Here is a 12,475-nt window from a genome sequence, read left to right as displayed (position 1 = left end):
CAGCAGAGTTGGGCAGTCTGCGGCAGTCCGCGGCAGACGATGGTGGCAGGCGGAAATCCTGAGCAGGAGCCTGGAAGACGACTATGCAGCTATAATCAACGGTCAGAAGAATTTGAACTGGATCATCGGAGTCCCTTGAGACCGGCAACCTCAAAAAGAGGCAAGAGCCTGCAGGAGGATAAACTAACACAGCAAGGGACGCAAGGGTCGCAAAGGCAGCGGCGGACGTCGCCCTCGTCTTTGAACGAGGACGTATCCCTGCTCTCTCCCTCCCGGGCCCCTGCGACCAAGTTGTCCCTGGAGGGGGAAGTGATAAGGTCGCAGGACCTTGGACCCGCCCCAGTCAACACCTTAGAAGAGGAGAAGAGTGGGGGAGAAGGGGAAGGTGCACTGGGAGGTGAAAAAGAGCAGATGTTCCGCCACCCAGGAGCCCATGACTCGGGAAACTAGCCAAGAGTGGGTATTACGGACTCTGCCTCCCTGAATGAAGAAGGGAGTCAAATCGACGGACTTGCTCTAGGCAAAGCGAGCGCGATGACATGGAACCGAGAAGAGGAGGGAGTCGGCACTCATGCGCCCAATCCCTCTATAAAGAGGGGAGATGACAACCCTCTAGACAAAATGAAAGAGAATGACAGCGTGGTTGAATTAGTTCAAGAGGGGGTGGGGAGAAAACACATAACGGAACTCACCATGCACCCGGTACCTGAGGTTGGAAACCTCAAAAGCCCATCAGCAGATGATAACACGCCTCACCAGCAAGACCTAGTCCTAGTGGAAAAACTGACGGAAGTATCTGACTCAGTGATCTCAACTGACAGCAACTTGAATCTGGATGAGGATCTGGACCAATCACTAGTAATGGATAACCCGCTAAGCTCTACAAATAATGAGGAGAGGACAGAGCTTACAAGGAAACCAAAAAGTAAAACAATCTTAAAGAAATCTCAGAGGAAGATGAAACCGAAGGAGTTTAAACCCACAAAACCCAAGACTAAACGCACTCCAGCAAATCCGCCTATCCCTACAAGAAAAATAAGGAAGGGCCAAAATAAACTGGAAGATGAGATGAAAGCAAAACAGACATATATAAAAATCAATCCGTCAAATAAGACAACTATGTCAAACCAAACTACAGTTTCGCACTTCTTTTTGAAAAAACAAAACATATAGACCCAAAATCTGGGAGAGCAGATGCCGAAATCTTACAAGGAGCAGACATAGATCCTAAAATACAACTGCCAGGCCTGCAGGTTTTCACATGGGTGGGCCTGTCAAATGCAATAACCAAACAAAACTTGAGAGAAGTCCTCTCCACTCAGAAAACTCATACATCCCCGGATGAAAGGGGACTGTCTTTTCAACTGGGGGTGGAAGTAATGGAAGGAGACTCCTCTGCGAACAGAGTAGAGAAAACTGTCTTTAACACATCAAAAGCACTTGGGGTGACTTAACGATACAATTAAGCTTACCTGAACCGCGTACCAACATAAAAGAAAGCACCTCAAAGACGAAAATTCAATCAAAAGGGATTCCAACATCAGAAGAACTAAGAGTTCTATTGGGAGGAAGTGCCCCATCAGAAGGAAATCAGGGAGAAGGGTTGACTCCATCATCTCTTCCCCAATCCCAAGGGAAACCCTCCCTAATGAACACACATCCCCAAGAAACCCGAAAGAGGGAAATCCCACCAGGCTAAAGAGCGGTAAAACGCTAACACCCACGCCCCTGAATAATAATATATCTGCAGAACAAGAGGGAAATTACTGTATTGTAGGGGGTATAAACGGAAATAAATCAACACTACCACTCTTCAAGTCACTGATAAGAAGACGTACTGCTTCAAGTGTCACGGATTTTCCTCGCAAAGAAACCCCTTCTAAAAAACCAGACTTAATGGCAATAATGTCTACATTCACAATAGCTTTAGCACCTTTTACTAAATTGTACGAGTCACTCAACGACACGCTTAAGGATCAGACATCATTATTGGCAATGATGCACACTAAAATGATCTTCTTAGAGGGCTTTATCACATCAACACCAAATCTAAAAGAAATGTACAAATTAAGCACTTCCGAAAAATCCATGGATAATCCGGATGGAAGAATATATTTAAAAGATCAAAAAACAGAAACAACGGGAATAGAAATGAGGTATCAAATGACTCAAACAATGCAAGAGAATGAAGGACAAAAGGATAACCCATATACATTGGAAGGTCTACCACAGGAGAAAATCGCCACAACAAATGATGAAGAGCAGAATACGAGAACAAGATCGGTAACAAGGCAAACAACAGAAACAACGCTACAAACGCTACGCCAAGCAGGGAGTCAACTTAAAAAGCTAGGTAGTAGAGAAAACTGTAAGCGAAAAGAATCTCAAAACACAACCGCTAAGAAAACTACTAATGGTTGTGTTGTCTTGAAAGTGAAAACACCATCAGAAATAGAACCATTTCTTAAAGCCCAGGACTTATCAGGACAGTTAACCAGAAAGACGAAGGGTGAGATCTACCCCGTGTTCTCGCAGGTCCAGGGGAAAAATCCTGCTGAGAGAAGGAGAGTAATATTTGAATCCCCGGAACCTAAGGTCAAGACAACTGTAGCAAGGGAGGAAGAAATAGAGGTAGAGGAAGCACTTTCCATCTTAGCACAAGGGATATCACCAAATAACTCTTCACAAAATAACAACTCGGACGTGGATCAAAGGGAACCACCTACCAACAGAGCGATTAAGAGAACCGTGACGTTCGATTTGGAGGAAACCATTAACGTCTCAGATGTATCTCAATACTCGGTAGAGGAGATAGATCAGGAGAGAAAACACGCAAAAGAACATTCTCAACAAACACGAATGTCACCGAATAATTCTAGAGATGGTAATCTAAATGGAGACTCATCTCCATTCATCTCGTTAGAAAAAAATTGATAACGAAGAAAGAATAAAAACGAGAAAAGATGAGATTGCAGGAAAAACATATTTCAAAAAATAAACGAAACAATTATGCAACAGACAGTACACAATATGCACAAGTTGACACAAAAAGGAAGAGAGTGTCAAGGGAGAGTATAAGAAGCCAGCGGGACAGCCCATCACCTTTGAGAAATCGGACTGCAAGTTATATATCCACCAAGACGGATAGAGTAACTTACAAAGAAAAAATAAAAAGCATTAGAAGTTTTCTCCTTGAAAGCATAGGAAAATCAGACGGTACAATCTTGAACAGGAAAAACATAATGACACTGTTACAATGTATACCGTCATTAAGGTGAATCATTTCAGCGGATATCAGGATTTTGGAGTTTGCCAAAAAAGGTAAACAGGATAGTGTTTACTTATATATCCCTTCACCGGTGGTGAGAACAATGATCGCACAAGCAACCGAAAACTTTCTGATATTGGGATACAAGCTATCAATATATAATAATCCAAAAGAAAAGTGCGAGAAAGAATCACGAACAAGATCCCCTATTGGAACTAGGGAGAAACAGAAGAGGCAAGAACATCGAAACCCCGATAGGCAAACAGAAGGAAGAGTGTCAAACGGGAACACAAGTCGAAAACTCCTCGTAACTGAAAAACCTGCAGATTCAACTAATACCAATAATACAAGTAAGAAAGAAAAATATCAGGACGGGAAATCACAGAGAGACAGGAAGACATCTGTATCACCGCAAAATTGGCCTACAGTAGCATACAAAGACCCCATGGGGGCGGGGCGCTTTCCCAACGGTCCCTTACCGAAAATGAAGGTCACATTCAACTCTGAAATAGATGATAAAGAAGAACTATCACCGGTAGCTCTAGAAAAAGAATGGAATAAACTTAAAGAGGGTCAAAAATGGAGGTGGATTTCCAAAGTTCTAAATCAGAGTGACTCAAGTTAGCAAATCAAGACCAAAGGACCAGAAGACGCTTTAAACAAGGAATCCATTTTGAATGTTAATGGTTCTTAATTATTTAGAAGTTTTGATGAAACTGTAATTTTATCTGTGCATAACAGTGTTTTTTGTCGTTTAATGGATTTTTTATTAATCCGAATAAACTTGTTTGACCTGACCATATCTTTCCCCAGCAGCTAAAGGGCCTTCAGGTAGACCCTCATCAGGCCTCTTGACAATGCTACTGTCATACGCCGCCGAGCCGATTGGCGGTTACTTCCGCGTTGGCGGCTCCGGCGTAGGCGGTAGTCCCAGCACGTTGTTTCATTTTACGTACATTGTCGGCCTTGTTGTCATCCAAGATGACGGTCGCTGGAAGGTATTTCTCCACTCCTCTCCCAGCGATCGCTGCGTTGCAACCCCTTAGTTACCAGCTTTGCGGCCTTTGGGTGAATGACGCTAGTTTTCCTGCTTTCACGGCTCCTAAGCCGCTCTGTTACTCATTTTCGGATCGCTTACTTGCGAGCCGCCTCTCTTTCCTCTTTTCTTACCGCTCGCTACCTACCTTGCAGTCCTGTTGCTACTCTGCTCGTTCAGGTATCCCAGAACGAGTCACTCTTTCCGCTCCTCATCTCTGCATTCAGGGTTTCTTGCCGCCGCTCCTCCCAGCTTCTGTCCTCCTCCTCCTCCTCTGAGCCACGGTCTCTCTTACAAGATCTCCTTTCTCCAATCCGTGGAAAACCTCCGATCATCAATACCGGAAGACTCCTGGAATTCGTGTTTTCCCAGTGTGGGGCTTTTTCCCTTGCCGCCTGTCAACGCGAGAGGAGCCCCAGGACTGCTAGTTTCAAGCATCAACTGTGGCTTCCTCTCGTGGTAGGCAAATGTTTTCTAAAGAAAGGAGAGATTATCGCACACGTCGCCACCTCAAACCTGAAGAATTGGAGGACTACGAGACAGGTGAGGAGAGTGGGGAGGAAGAAGGGGTAAGAGCCAAGACTGAACAGGACAGAATGCAACCCCAAGAAGACAGAATGTCTGCAGAGGAACAGATCCAGGAACTCTGGAAAGCTGTTCAGAGCATGTCGCAAGAGTTGCAGACAGTTAAAGCAGAGAATGCAGTACTAAAGCAAATAGCCACTGCTCGCGAATCTCCACCAGCTGAACTACCAATCATGTCACTCCCTTCGGGAAAATTTGATGGTTCTCCCAAGAAGATTATGGAATTTTTGGAAGCCTGTGTGGTATATTTTACATTTAGACCTCGCGCTTTCGCTACCGACCAATCTAGAGTTGGATTCCAGATATCGAACATGACGGGCAATGCTCTCACGTGGGCCACCCCATTGATGACCAGCGCCAATCCCATATTGCATGATTTTGCCGGATTCCAGGCTCTGCTGAAACAGACCTTCGAGAGGCCTGAACTTACTTTCACCGCTTGCGAGGACTTGTTGGATGTTCGACAAGAATCCTCAGATGTTTTGACCTACATTTCTCGTTTCAAAACCCTGGCTGCAGGGGCAGGTTGGCCTCAGCAAGCTCAGTACGCCATATTCAGAAGGGGCTTAAAGGAGGAAATCAAAGACAAACTCGCCAGGTCCTTCTGACCTCCGACCTTTGTAGACCTACTATCGACTGCATTGCAGATATAATATCGACTTCAGGAACGCCGAACTGAACGTCGCAGACACCACCCTGCAGTAAACCTTCCAGATTCTATGGCTTCTAGGTCGTCCTTGCCCCACTCCCACGAAGAACCTATGCAGATTGGGGCTACCAGGGGCCCTCTTTCTTCTGCAGAACGAAGACGGAGAAAAGAGAAAGGACTTTGTGCTTATTGTGGGTCCGATCAGCACATTCTTAAAGATTGCACTGAGGTTCCAACCAGACGACAGGGAAACAAACTCCCTCGGCGCCAGTAGGGACCTGGTTCCGAGGGGCTACATGCAACCTACTTAGTCCCTACGTTTCCCTTTCGATAACAGCTCCAAAAACGTTGGAGGATTCCAGATTGATGGTCATTCCTGTTCTCATTGACACCCACGGCAGATCCATAGAGACTCTAGCTCTCCTTGATTGTGGGGCTGCCGGAAACTTTGTGGACACTCTATGGGCAGAAAAGGTGGGCCTACACAGGTTAATCCGCAAAGAAGATCAGAAGGTAGAGGGAGTGGACGGTTCTCCTCTCTCTTCGGGACATATAACCCATACCACTGAAGAACTCAGAGTCACCATCTTTAAACATACAGAAGTCCTTAAATTCGATATCATACGAGCTGCTCACTTTCCTATCATACTAGGAATTACATGGCTCCGAAAACACAATCCTCAGGTAAACTGGACCAGTAATCAATTGAGCTTTTGTTCTTCGTTTTGTAGACTACACTGTTTCCCAGAAACAAGGATGATCATCAAACCATGACAGTATTAACAAGCGATCATGTGGGCGTTCACGCCTTACCACAATATTGTTTACCTTATCAAGACGTCTTCAAAGAACGGAGACCCGCTACATTACCTCCACACAGACCAGAGGATTGTACTCTGGACCTGGAACCTAATGCCTTGGTTCCCTTTGGCAGAATGTTTTCGTTAACCCAAACGGAGAGACAGGTCTTAAGGGACTATCTGGATGCCAACTTGCAAAATGGTCTTATACAGCCTTCCAAGTCTCCTGCAGGTGCTTCTCTGTTTTTCATAAAGAAGAGAGATTCCACTGAATTGCAGCCATGCATAGACTACAGGGGCCTTAATAAGGTTACATCAGAGACCGCTACCCCATGCCGCTTATTTCAGAGATTATAGAGGCCGTACAAGGGGCGCGCATATTTACCAAACTTGATCTCCGTAACGCCTACCACTTGCTTCGTATTGCCAAAGGGGATGAGTGGAAAAATGGATTCCGCACCCCGTTCGGGCTGTAAGAATACAGAGTAATGCCGTTCGGTTTGGTGAATGCACCGGCTATATTTCAGCGATTTATGGACCGAATATTCTCTGATCTGCTACTGGTGACAGTCATTATCTAATTGGATGATATTCTAACCTATTCATCAGATTTGGAAACACATATCCTTCATGTCAAACAGGTCCTGGAGCGCCTTCAACAGTACCAACTCTTTGTCAAACCCGAGAAATGCGTCTTTGCAGTCTCATCTGTTCCCTATCTCGGATACATTCTCTCTGGAGAAGGAATTTCCATGGATCCCGACAAGGTTACTGCTATACTCAGTTGGACCTCTCCTGGCAATGTCAAGGAAGTGCAAAGATTCCTCGGACTCTCTAATTTTTACATGAGGTTCATTCCCAACTTCTTAGAGATTGTTCTTCCCATCACAAAACTACTCAGGAAGAACACAGGCTCTTTTGAATGGTCACCAGATGCAGAACGAGGTTTTGGGAAATTAAAGAGGCTGTTCTGTACCGCTCCCATTCTTCGCCATCCTGACCAAAATCGGCAGTTCATCGTTGAGACTGACGCATCTGCTATGGCCATAGGGGCGGTCCTTTTACAATCTTACGAGGGAGTAGAACATCCGGTAGCCTATCTCTGAAAGATCCTGTCTTCCAGCCCACTGAACTATTCAGTTCTGGAGAAAGAACTACTCGCTATAAAACAGGCCTGTGAAGATTGGCGACATTTACTCATAGGATCACAACATCCTTTTCTCATAAGAACGGGCCACAAGAATCTGAAAGTCTTGCAAAACATGGAGTGTGTTAACTCGAGACAAGCTCGTTGGGCCTACTTTTTCGCCCAATATGACTTCCATATCACCTACCTACCCGGTACCTCCAATAGGGTAGCTGATGCATTGTCTCGGAAGGATGCTTCTGGCGATGGGAAAACATGTTTAAAAGGAACAAGATCCTGGGACTTGTTAATACCTTCTTTCAAGAAGTCAAGACCGCTTTGACGTCCGAAATGCCAAAACTTCTAGGCCAACGAGGAAGGAACTATACCGAGAGGAACGGATTAGTGTTTTATGGCAACCGACTGTACATTCCTGCTGGCCCTTGGCGCGTAAAGATTATTAGTTGGTGTCACGACGTACCAACAGCCGGCCATAGAGGAGTATACAACACCCTTGACCTCGTAGCTAGAATGTTCTTCTGGCCGGGGTTGAAAGAAGACGTCAAGGAATACCTCAAAGCCTGTCCGATTTGCGCCAGAGCTAAATACCCATCTGGTAAACCTTTAGGGTTGTTAACCCAAACTGAGATGCCTACGCGTCCATGGGGACTTGTTTCTACGGACTTTATTGTAGATCTACCAGAGTCTGATTCTTGTACATGCATAATGGTGACGATAGACACTTTAACCAAACTGGCACATTTTTCTCCACTACCGGGCTTACCTACGGCTACCAAAATGGCGGAGATATTCGCACGTGATATCTTCCGACTGCATGGCTTACCAGACAAGATTATTTTGGACCGAGGCAGTCAGTACATCTCAAATTTCTGGAAGGCTCTGTCTTCCCGAGTTGGTATTGAAAGAGCTCTTTCTTCTGGGTTCCACCCTCAATCTAATGGCCAGACGGAACGACTAAATGCCACCTTGGAACAGTATCTGCGATGCTACAGCAACCAATACCAAGACAACTGGGTGTCCTTATTGCCAACAGCAGAGTTTACATACAACAACTCCACACACTCAGCCATCGGGCTTACTCCATTTTATTGTACTTATGGAGTACATCCTCAATCTTTTTTTCCCATTATTCCCATTCCTACCAATTTTCCCACAGCTGAAGCAGTACTCCAGTCCATTGCCGAGGCCCATATGACTGCCAAACACAGTCTGGAGAGGAGTAGGAGACGGAATAAAGAACAGGCAGACAAACATCGGAAAGACTGTCCTGATTGGAAGAAAGGGGACAAAGTATGGCTCTCTACTAAATTCTTACCGAGATGGGTTCACCCTTCTAAGCTTTCACCTCGTTTTCTGGGACCTTTTTCTATCCTATCCAAGATTAACCCTGTCTCTTACAGGTTGAAATTACCCTCCACTCTCAGTCGCATACATCCTGTTTTTCACTCTTCTCTTCTCAAGTCCTTTGTCCCAGACTCTTTCCATCGATCAGTTCCCCGACAGACTATCCCAGGTTCCAGTAATACAGAGGAATACGAAGTATCTGCCATTCGTGACTCCAGATATTACAGGGGACGTTTTGGAATACCTGGTCTCGTGGAAAGGATACCCTGAGTCGGAGGACTCTTGGGAACCTGTTTCCCACATACATGCCCCTCGGTTGTTAAGTCGATTCCATCGACTTTTCCCTGGTAAACCCGGAGTGCTCTGCACTGGAAGGGGGCATACTGTCATACGCCACCGAGCCGATTGGCGGTTACTTCCGCGTTGGCGGCTCCGGCGTAGGCGGTAGTCCCAGCACGTTGTTTCATTTTACGTACATTGTCGGTCTAGTTGTCATCCAAGATGGCGGTCGCTGGAAGGTATTTCTCCACTCCTCTCGCAGCGATCGTCGCGTTGCAACCCTTTAGTTACCAGCTTTGCTGCCTTTGGGTGAATGACGCTAGTTTTCCTGCTTTCACAGCTCCTAAGCCGCTCTGTTACTCCTTTTCGGATCGCTTCCTTGCGAGCCGCCTCTCTTTCCTCTTTTCTTACCGCTCGCTACCTACCTTGCAGTCCTGTTGCTACTCTGCTCGTTTAGGTCTCCCAGAACGAGTCACTCTTTCCGCTCCTCATCTCTGCATTCAGGGTTTCTTGCCGCCGCTCCTCGCGGCTTCTGTCCTCCTCCTCCTCCTCTGAGCCACGGTCTCTCTTACAAGATCTCCTTTCTCCAATCCGTGGAAAACCTCCGATCATCAATACCGGAAGACTCCTGGAATTCGTGTTTTCCCAGCGTGCAAAGGGTTTTTTCTGCCTGTGGGGCTTTTTCCCTTGCCGCCTGTCTACGGGAGAGGAGCCCCAGGACTGCTAGTTTCAAGCATTCACTGTGGCTTCCTCTCGCGGTAGGCAAACTTCTTCTAAAGAAAGGAGAGATTGTTGCACACGTCGCCACCTCAAACCTGAAGAATTGGAGGACTACGAGACAGGTGAGGAGAGTGGGGAGGAAGAAGAGCCAAGGCTGAACAGGACAGCTACGCTCAAATAAAGACCTACAAGTGATAAAAATATAAGAATCGTCTTTATACTTTCAAGTGCTACTACTGAAATGGGAAAGAAAAAAACAAACTTTTGGCCTTGAAGCCTGAGCACATAATAATTAATACTTATTGGAATCCCCTCGCAATAAATGATGATCAGTTTCTAAAACAAATAAACAATATCTTTGAAAAAATTGACAAAGAACATCAACTCAGTCACTTGATTATATGTGGAGACCTGAACTTGGAATATCCAAAACTGCAACGATTTAACCAAAACCGATCATCAAAAACTCCGGCAAAAAAAAGAGGAGTTAAATAGGACAAATGAATGAAGGTAAGATCCCTACAAAACCTACATTTCTTGATAGAGGAAGATGTTCCCTTGATACCTACCTGGGAAAAGGACCTCTCCGCAGCTACCTTAGATCATATTTTTGTCAGCCCCGAGCTCTTAACTCACATTACTAACTTTCGAGTTAAACATACTGAGCACAGGAACCATAATCTGCTTGAATTTGAATGGAAAACCAAACATGAAATAAAGGAATTCATGAAAACGGAGATCGAAGAAGCAAGCGGAAGAATAAGACTAAAAGTAAAACCAGAAGATATAACGGCGCGTACCAAAAAATACATAGAAATGAAAGAAGTTGATTACGAACAATGCTTAAACGTCTATAAACAAAAAGCTAACACCTCAACAACCAAGGGAAGTGAACATATTCATAATTATGATAAGCTTTTGGTCGCTGAACGAAAAAAACTGAGAAAAGCGCAAAGAGTGGCAAAAAAGACTAAGGACAAAAAAGACGAGGAGGTAGCACGGAAAGCAAAAAAACAGTATAAAAACTGGCTGAGCTCGCGCAGAGCTGCAATGCTGCAAGCAGACGCAGAACTGATGCTGAGTTTAATGAACGGCCGCAACTCCAGGGATTTTGGGTCGCTTATTAAATCAACAACGAACACTCCTCGAAATGTAATTCATAATAGTGTAGGAGAAGGGAAATGGATTGATCACTTCATAAACCTTTATGAAAATCCAAATAAACAGACGGAGATCTCAACTGGCAGAATGGAAACGAAATGGGTTCCTCCCAACGACACATCTTCAATCATAACAAGAATTAAGCGGCTGAATACTTCTAGAGCACCGGGACCAGATGGTCTCACTAACGCCCATTTAAAGGAATTTCCACAAAACTGGGCACTATTTATTAGCAAAGTATTTGATACAATTATGCAAACAAAGTCGATCCCAAAATCTTGGAAAAAGGCTATAATAGTCCCACTTTACAAGAATGGACCGAGGCAAAATCCAAAGAACTACAGACCCATAGCATTGTTGAATGTTATTGGGAAAGTATATGGTTCAACTTTATTGGAGATGTTTCAGAATTGGGCAATAGAAAACACACTAATGGACCCCTTTCAATCGGGCTTTGTAAGGAATGCGGAAACCTTGGCCAATATATTGTTGATAAACATTCTGGAAAGCAGAACTAAAGAAGGGAAACCGGGCATATATATGGCCTTCATTGACCTGGTTCAAGCGTTTGACCAGGTCAATAGGGAGCGCCTCTGGAAAAAACTGGAAACCAAAAACTGCCCTGGCAACATACTGGATCTACACAGAGACGTCTTTAACTATCCGTTTGAATAAACAAGGCACCCTGTCAACCCCTATGGAAACAGCAAGAGGGGTGAAGCAGGGTTGCCCATTGGCCCCCATGTTATTCAATGCATATTTGTGGGATTTCCAAGATTCTGAACTTGACCTTAGATCTTATCCCCCAAAATGGGCGGGGCTACAGTGTCTCGTCTACTGTATGCGGACAATCTAATTTTATTGGATCAAACGCTGATAGGATTACAAAGACAACTGACAATCTGAGCAGATACATTGGAGAAAGCGACGTAGAAATTAATAAAAGCAAGAAGAAAATCATGACGCTCCAAAAATCTACTACTCCTAACATCTCATTTACTTGGAAGCTGGAAGATAAAAAGATTGAGACGGTATTAGAGTTCAAATACCTGGGAGTGATCTTGAGCAATAACCAAACTGAAAACAAGTATGCAGCTCTATCTTTGGGAAAGAATGAAGAACCTAACATCCCAAGCTAAGATCCTTGAAAGGAAATTCTGCCGGTATTCACTCAAACCGATTATACAATTTTATCGATCCCATCAGTAACATACGGGCCAGATGCCTTCCTCAACATCCCGGGAACTTTATGGATAAAGCTGGAAAGTCATTTCTGGAGACAGATATTGAACCTTCCTCCTTCTACGCTGATGCTTTTAATAAGAAGGAAATTATGTATTCTGTCCCTACAAAGCATTGTATCAAGGAACGAACTGATGATATACTACAGAAAAGTGATTATTCCCGGAGCGGTCTAACATCTTTGATATCATCCATAAAGAAGTTTTTACAACAAACTCTAATACCTTAAAGAGCTGGCGCCAGA

At 44.6% G+C, this 12,475-nt stretch overlaps 1 protein-coding gene across 3 annotated transcripts in view; it reads right to left on the bottom strand.

Moving 5' to 3' along the window:
- Positions 1-12,475, bottom strand: part of TRERF1 (transcriptional regulating factor 1) — a 2,539,264-nt gene that overhangs the window by 442,222 nt on the left and 2,084,567 nt on the right. The gene's annotated exons all lie outside the window — the stretch shown is intronic.

The sequence above is a fragment of the Ambystoma mexicanum genome, chromosome 4q (genome assembly GCF_040938575.1).
Source record: "Ambystoma mexicanum isolate Mex_15411 chromosome 4q, UKY_AmexF1_1, whole genome shotgun sequence".
NCBI classification, from domain to species: domain Eukaryota; kingdom Metazoa; phylum Chordata; class Amphibia; order Caudata; family Ambystomatidae; genus Ambystoma; species Ambystoma mexicanum.
Note: the sequence above shows the minus strand (reverse complement) of the source record. Positions and strands in the feature narration are given on the sequence as shown.